Raw genomic sequence first — 6,953 nt, forward strand, 5'->3', positions numbered from 1 at the left:
TGTGTGTGTGTGTGTGTGTGTGTGTGTGTGTGTGTGTGTGGTGTGTGCGTGTGTGTTTGTTTCTGAAGGAAGAGTGTCTGGAAAGGTAGGAAAGCCTGTTCTCAAGTCCGTTCCTAGACAGATGGAGGTACAGGGAAGCAACCGTGAAGTTGTCTGATGGGATCTGCCGAAGTCCAACACCCAGCTGGGCGTGGTGAGCCACACCTGTGATCCCAACATGTAAGTTCAAAGCCAGCCAGACTCCATCTCAAGAACAACTAAGAGGGTTGAGGGAGACTCCGTTGACGGAGTGCATGCTGAACATTCTCGAAGCTCTGAGTTAACTAGGTGGGCGTGGTGACGCATACCTGCGTGGTGGTCACATGAGCATCAGGAATTCAAGGCGTCGTAGGCTACCTAGTGAGTTCGAGGCCATCTGGGCTCTATCAGGTTGTCTCAAAAAAAAAAAAAAAAAAAGTCCTAAAGACTTCTGGTGCCCAGGTATAGGGACATCACTGTGTCTGTGAGCGTGTGTGATGCCTGTATGAGGGTTTGCTGAGGGAGTACAGGCCAGGCCAGGGTGTGAGCAGGGGAAAGTGCCCATCTCCTGGCAAACAGGGTATGCTTAGAATCAGAGGCTACACTGAGCCTCAAGATATCATTTTAGTCATCTGATATGTGTCCTGACCAGGCACCTTGGGTTATAGGGGAGGAAGGAGTCAGCTCCCAGATGGAAGGTGCATCTGGCTGTGGGGAGAGACGTGTGAGCCTGTGAACCATCTGCTGGGGTCTGGTTTCCATAGGAGACCTCGTTGTCGTGGGAACCTGAACTTGAACAGGGAACAGGAGGCTGCAGGGCGGGGCCGGACAGGGCTGTGGTCAGAGGCTGAACTAGGAGCCCACTGCAGAACAAGAGCTCCTGGGCTGGGACGAGACTGAGGCTTTTGGGTACCAACAGGAGGACCCTGCAGCCAGTAGTTAAGGGCAGTGTCTCTGGGTCACCTGACCCTCCTGCCCCAGATGTGGTCTCCTAACATCTGCCCACCCTCCTCCCTGGGTGGTTATACTAGTTCATCATAAAGAACTAGTATTTGTTTATCTTTACAAATAGGGACGCTGAAGCCAGGCATGAAAAACCACACCTGACACAGGATGCTATCAAGTTGGTGGGCAGCCAGAGCTACGGATCTCAGTCTTGTGTCAGTACCATCTACAAGAAGGCTAGAGGCGTGGCTCAGCTAGTGGAGTTCTCGTCTAGCATGCTCGGGGCTCTGTATTCCATCCCCAGCACCGCATAAACCAGAGGTGGTGGCTCACGCCTGTAGTCCCAGCTCTCAGGAGGTGGAAGCAACAAAGTCAGGAGTTCGAGGTCATACTTAGCTGTATAAGGAGTTCAAGGCTAGCCTGGGCTGCATGAGCCCCTTTCTTGAAAGGTACAGAAATAGATCCTGAGATAGACTAAAGCCATCCCTGGAAGTTAATATCAGCTAGCTTTCTGTCCTGGGTCCAAAAAAAAAAAAAAATGAAGTCAGGGAGGTGTCAGGGAATATTGGGGCAAGACAGCCCTGGGGCGGGGCCTTCCTTTAAAGGCAGAACAGCCCCTCGCCTTGTAGCCTGGGTGATATCATTCCATACTCAGCTCTCATTATTCCCTGTGACAAGAAATCTCAACTCTGTCCCAGGTGGCCAGAGTCACCGGGTTCAAGTAAGAGGCATGTGAATTGATGTCTTTCAAGATCTGTTCAGAGTCTGCTGAAGTGCAAAGAGGTCAGAGTCCTAGGAGGAGTTGGCCACTGGTCACATACACCTAGTTCCCCACCTGTCTGGTCCTGGGGGAACCTAGTCTCCCTATTGAGGAACATGCCGTGGGGTTCTTGTCACTGATGGGGGTAGTAATAGCATTTCCTTTGAACACTGGCTTGCTTCAGCATCTGTGTTAAAAGAGTTGTGTGAGCCAGGCATGGTGTCAGGAACTGTGCTACAGAGTACGTTCCGAGGCAGCCTCTGTTATACAGTAAGACTCTATGTCGGCCGCGCCCCGGGGGGGGGGGCCCCCAAAAAATAAAATAAAGTAAAAGGTCACCAGAAAAAAAAAAGGCATGGTAGCATGCCTGTCTTAGCATTTTGGAGCTGTAGAGAAAGGAAGATCGGGAGTTTAAGGTCATCTATGTAGTGAATTGTGGGCTAGCCTGGGCTACATGAAACACCTTCTTCGAAAAGGTACGTGTTGAGAAAGGGGTACATTAGACATAAAACTAAGTTCAATGCTCTCCCTGACACCAGAAATGTTTTCAATATCCCTCCCCTCATTTATTCCCTGAAGGTTTATCTCAGGAGAGTTCAACCCTGATGGGTTGGCATGCCGGTCACCCAGGTCAGTGCTGTGATCCATGGGTTCTTCCTTTATTTGATCTGTGGAGGATCTCGATTGAGGGAGTTGGGTTTTAACAGCTCCCCAGGTGCCTCTGATGCACAGCCAAAGATTTAGTCCCTTGATCCAGCTCTGTGTGTCTTGTTGGAGTAAGGGACAGTCCGCCCACCCACGGGAGCACGGGCGGCTTCTGAAAAGCGCCTGGCAGTCTGCTCTGTGCACGCAACAAACAGCTTGGTGAGGTCTTATCTGCTCAATCCAGGCTGCCCTGCTGGACTCTGGTTTGGCAGAGCTCCCTGCCAGGACCCATCGGCCCTGCTCCCTGTGGTCTTTGAACCTCCTGGCAGCAAATCCAAGGTCAAATGTAGATACCAGGCTAAGACGCTTCATCTGGCTGACTCTAGGTTTCCCTGGCTGAAAAAAGGAAGAAACATTCCTACTTTTTAGGGCCCAGCCCCTAAGAATCAGCGGGGTTTGGGGGCAAGGGAAACAGTAGTCACTTGATAGCTGCTGCTGAGATGATAAAATAATGATATAATATAAAAACATATCCGCTGAGATGTCTGTCCATGGGCCAGGGAAATTGTAAAGTGACACATTCTCTTACAGTCTGCTTAAGGGCTGATAGTCCTTGCAATTAGTTCCTATCTGATTTTTCTAAGGTTTTGTTTATTATTTATTATTGTTTATTTGTGGTGCTGGGGACTGAACCCATGGCCTTGGTGGTGTATGCTAGGCACGTTGTCTACCTCTGAGCTGTATGCCCAACCCTGAAGGTAGATTTCTTTTCTTTTTCTTTCTTTTTGTATTTCGTTTGTGTGTTTGTTTTGTTTTGTTGAGATGGGGTTTCATATAGCCCTAGTTGGTCTCAAACTCACTATGTGGCTGAGAGAGACCTTGAACTCCTGATCCTTCCAGTTCCTAAATGCTGGGATTACAGCTGTGAGCCACTGAACCTGGCTCTAATTTTCGAAGGTTAAAACATTTGTTTTAGGGTCTCAAATATGTAGCTCTGGCTGGCCTAGAACATGGTATGTAGGACATATTGGCCTCTCAGACTTGCAGCAATCCTCCTGCCTCTGTCTCCCAAGTGCTGGAATTATTAGTGCTCTTCACCATTTCTGACCTCCCCAGCCCAGTTTCTGAGGCTTGATTCCCTCTGTCACAGACAGATGATACATAAACAGGTGACAGAAGAGGAGAGGTCTCAGGGAGGGTGCCTCGGAGAATCTGAGCATATCTGAGGTCCCCCTTGAAAGAAAAGTTAAGTTCAACTGAACATGGGGATACAGGCCTGTAATTAACAGGACAAATCCAACCTGAGCTACATAGAGAGAGTTCAAGGGGCTAGCCTGGGCTACAATGAAAGACCCTGTGTTGGAAAGGAAAAAGAGAATAGGAGAGTTAGGAGAGGGAAGGGGCGGAGAGTTAGGGAAGAGGAGGGAAAAGGAGTGGGGAGGAATTGGGAGGGGAGAGGGAGAGAAGAAGGCATAACAGAGAAAACAATGCGAGAGGCTGAGAAGTAGGCTGCCATCCAGGAGGAAGCCCTGAGAAGACCACACAGACAAAATGAGGGCTGATGAGTCTCCCATCCCAGGGACCTTACGGGCAGAGAGCTAAGGGATGTTTTCAAGGGTTCTAGCCCAAGCCAGAGGACTGTTTTGATCCCTACAAGTCTAAGGTCATGATCCTCACATGTGAGAGAAAAGATCCGCCCCAGGCTAGCCAGAGGAATGAGCCAGACCCACATAAAACAAGACACAAGTGTGTTCCAAGCCAGCTGCTTGTGGCCGACTGAACACTGAAGGCAGGAGGAGCCGTGGCCGGCTGGGAGAAGGCAGGATGGAGGCTCCAGGCACAGCCTTGGAGAAAGGAAGGACTTGGAGGGAGGTGAGGGTATTCTCGGTAGGAGACCCTGCTGGTACCAAGAGAGAGGGTGGGAAGGAGGACCCCTGGGGAGGAGGCTTCCATGAGCAGTGGATGGCTTTGAGACAAGGGGCTTGCTATATTGCACAGGGTAGCCTCAAACCTCCCTGTGTAACCCAGGAAAGCCTTGAGCTCCCTATATATAGCCAAGGCTGGCCTTGAACTGCCTATGAAGTGCAGCATGATCTCAAACTCGAAATCCCCCTGTCTCCACCTCTGAGTACTGGGATTACAGGTATGTCTCATCATGTCCCGTCCACAGATGTGATTCTTTCTACATCTGTTGTGTATATACCATAGTGAGGGCGGTGGTCAGAGCTCTGGAGAGTCAGCTCTTCGCTCCACCATGTGGGCTCTGGGAATTGAACTCAAGTCGTCAGGCTTGGCAGCCAAGATGACTGTAGCGACTCAGCCTTCTCCGTGTTCTCAGTGAAAACCAGGAATCAAAACCTCAAGCCAGGCGTGGTGGCACACCTCTGCCGGGCCAGCACCCTAGTGGCTGAGGCTGGAGAATCTTGTGTTCAAAACCAGCTTGGGCTACACAGTGAGATTCTGTCTCAAAACAGCATTCCAGCTATCTGTGGAGTCCTGGGTTCGGGGTGGAGGTGGACCAATGTTACTAGGCTATGAAGCATGGCTGTGGGCAGTAGAGGGAGGAGGGACAGAAGGAAGGAACAGCTTCCTCAGGAAGTAGCCTAATTAGAGGTGGGCTATCCAAAAGCAGAACTCCAAGACAGAGGAAGTGGGGTTCTGCCAGCCCCAGGGCGCTTGAGAGGGACACAATCCCTCTGCCTTCTTCACCCATCATTTATTAAGTACCTACAGTATACATGGCCTTAGCCAAGCACTGAGAGAAAACAAGAGTCAAGTCACCAGCACTTACTCTTAACAACTGCTCTCTGTGCTGGGTATGACTAGATCTGTCCTCTTCTGTTTGCATGCTTGAAACCCATACGAGGCAACGAACATCATATCTATGATGGGGGGGGAGTGGGGCGTGGCTGGGGGGCTCAGTTGGCAGAGTACGTGCCTAGCAGGCACAAAGCCCTGGGTTTTATTCCTAGCACCAGAATAAACCTAGTGTGGTGGCAGAGGCCTGTGATCCCAGCAATGAGGAGATTGAGTCACTTGCCTGAGAGCACACGCAGATGGTGAGGAGAAAGGAGAGAAGCCAGAGAGCTCTGTCCTGGGTCCCCTCACTCTTCCAAACCACCATATTGTTTCCAGCAGGCAGCTTTTGGGCTGGAGGACAGAGAGAACAGGAAAAGATGTGGAGAAACATCAGAAGGGAGAAGGCAGAGGTTCTCTCTGTAAGCATGAAGCTTAGAGCTGGAGGCCAGAGCCAGGGAGAGCATCAAAGGCTTGGGGCCATGTGTGTTTGGCAGCTCAGGATAACACTAGAAGGCTTATTTCCTGCAGACTCACCCCTCCCCGAGTCCCCCAAGCTCTGAACAGATTGCTCAGACCATCCGGGCCTGACATGCAGTCTCTAGCGGGTCAGGAGAAGAAGGGGCACAGACCCCAGGAGGTGGTGGCGCCAGGACTTTAGCCCAATCTGCCTATGGTAGCCAGACACTCCCAACCCTGCTGGGCTGACAAGGCCCAGAGACTAGGCAAGCCCAGCTGTGTATTGTCACTGAGTCTCTGAAGCCAGACACACAGACATCTGGCTAAGAGGTCTCCTTGGACCCACTGCCAAGCTACATAACTGCCTGGCACCCACCTTGTGTCCCCTCACCATGTGACTCTTGGGCTTCCTTCAGCAAGGAAGAGCTGGGCCATGATGACAAGGTGACTTGCCAAGGTTTGCGGTCATGATTCAGCATAGGAGTCTCTATTTGTTGCCATGACAACAGCTCGGGGGTCAGCATCTATAATATTCTCCAATGAGAACTTTGGCGGATCCCTGGGGACTGACCTTGGCTTAGAGTTAACTGTTCCTCAGGAAACTATTTGATTTGCTCATTCACGGTGTCCCCACCCCTCCAGTCTCTGGCCCCTCCCCAAACAGCCCTGGGTCAAATGACCAGAACCCCACCCAAATAAAGCTGCCCCTGTGCCTAGGACACAAGCCTCCTTACACTGTCCTATCAGAGTGGGAATGGCTGGCGCCAGGCAGAAGCCGCATCTCCTAACTGGTGTCACCAGCCAGCCTGCCCTCTTAGAACTGGCTCGAACCATGCTGCCCAGCTCTGTGAGAAGTCAGTGGGCAGAACAGGTAAGTAGAGTCCCTTGCCCAGAGACCAGCTACAGCCACAGGCAGCACACTCTGCAACAGTGTTAAGCCTCCTACCCAGGAGAAGTAGCCTGAGTTCATTCCAGGCTTCGTATTTATCCAGCTGTGTGGCCCCAACCACTTCCTTTAACCTCTCTGGGCCTGATTTCAAGTGTGCTGGAACTACATTCAGAATTTCTGCCCTTCTGACTTCATTGAGACACTGTGAGAAGAGAGAAAATGCAAAGCCAGGTGTGGTGGTTTTGCCGAAGATCCCAGCTACTCTGGAGTCTGGTGTGTGCAGTGGGGAGTGGGGAGTGTTTACAAGGTCAAGACCAGTCTGAACTATGCGTAGTGAGACCTTGTCTCAGTAAACCAAGAACTGGGACATGATTCAGTGGTAGAATGTCTTTCCAGAATCCCCCAGTGAGGGGCTGGGGGCGTGGCTCAGTGGTAGAGCCC

At 51.2% G+C, this 6,953-nt stretch overlaps 1 protein-coding gene across 1 annotated transcript in view; it reads left to right on the forward strand.

Annotated features, from left to right (window-relative positions):
- Eln (elastin) overlaps positions 1 to 6,953 on the forward strand; it is a 46,052-nt gene that overhangs the window by 616 nt on the left and 38,483 nt on the right. The window lies entirely within an intron of this gene.

Source organism: Grammomys surdaster, unplaced genomic scaffold, assembly GCF_004785775.1.
Source record: "Grammomys surdaster isolate TR1022 unplaced genomic scaffold, NIH_TR_1.0 166, whole genome shotgun sequence".
In the NCBI taxonomy this organism is placed as follows: domain Eukaryota; kingdom Metazoa; phylum Chordata; class Mammalia; order Rodentia; family Muridae; genus Grammomys; species Grammomys surdaster.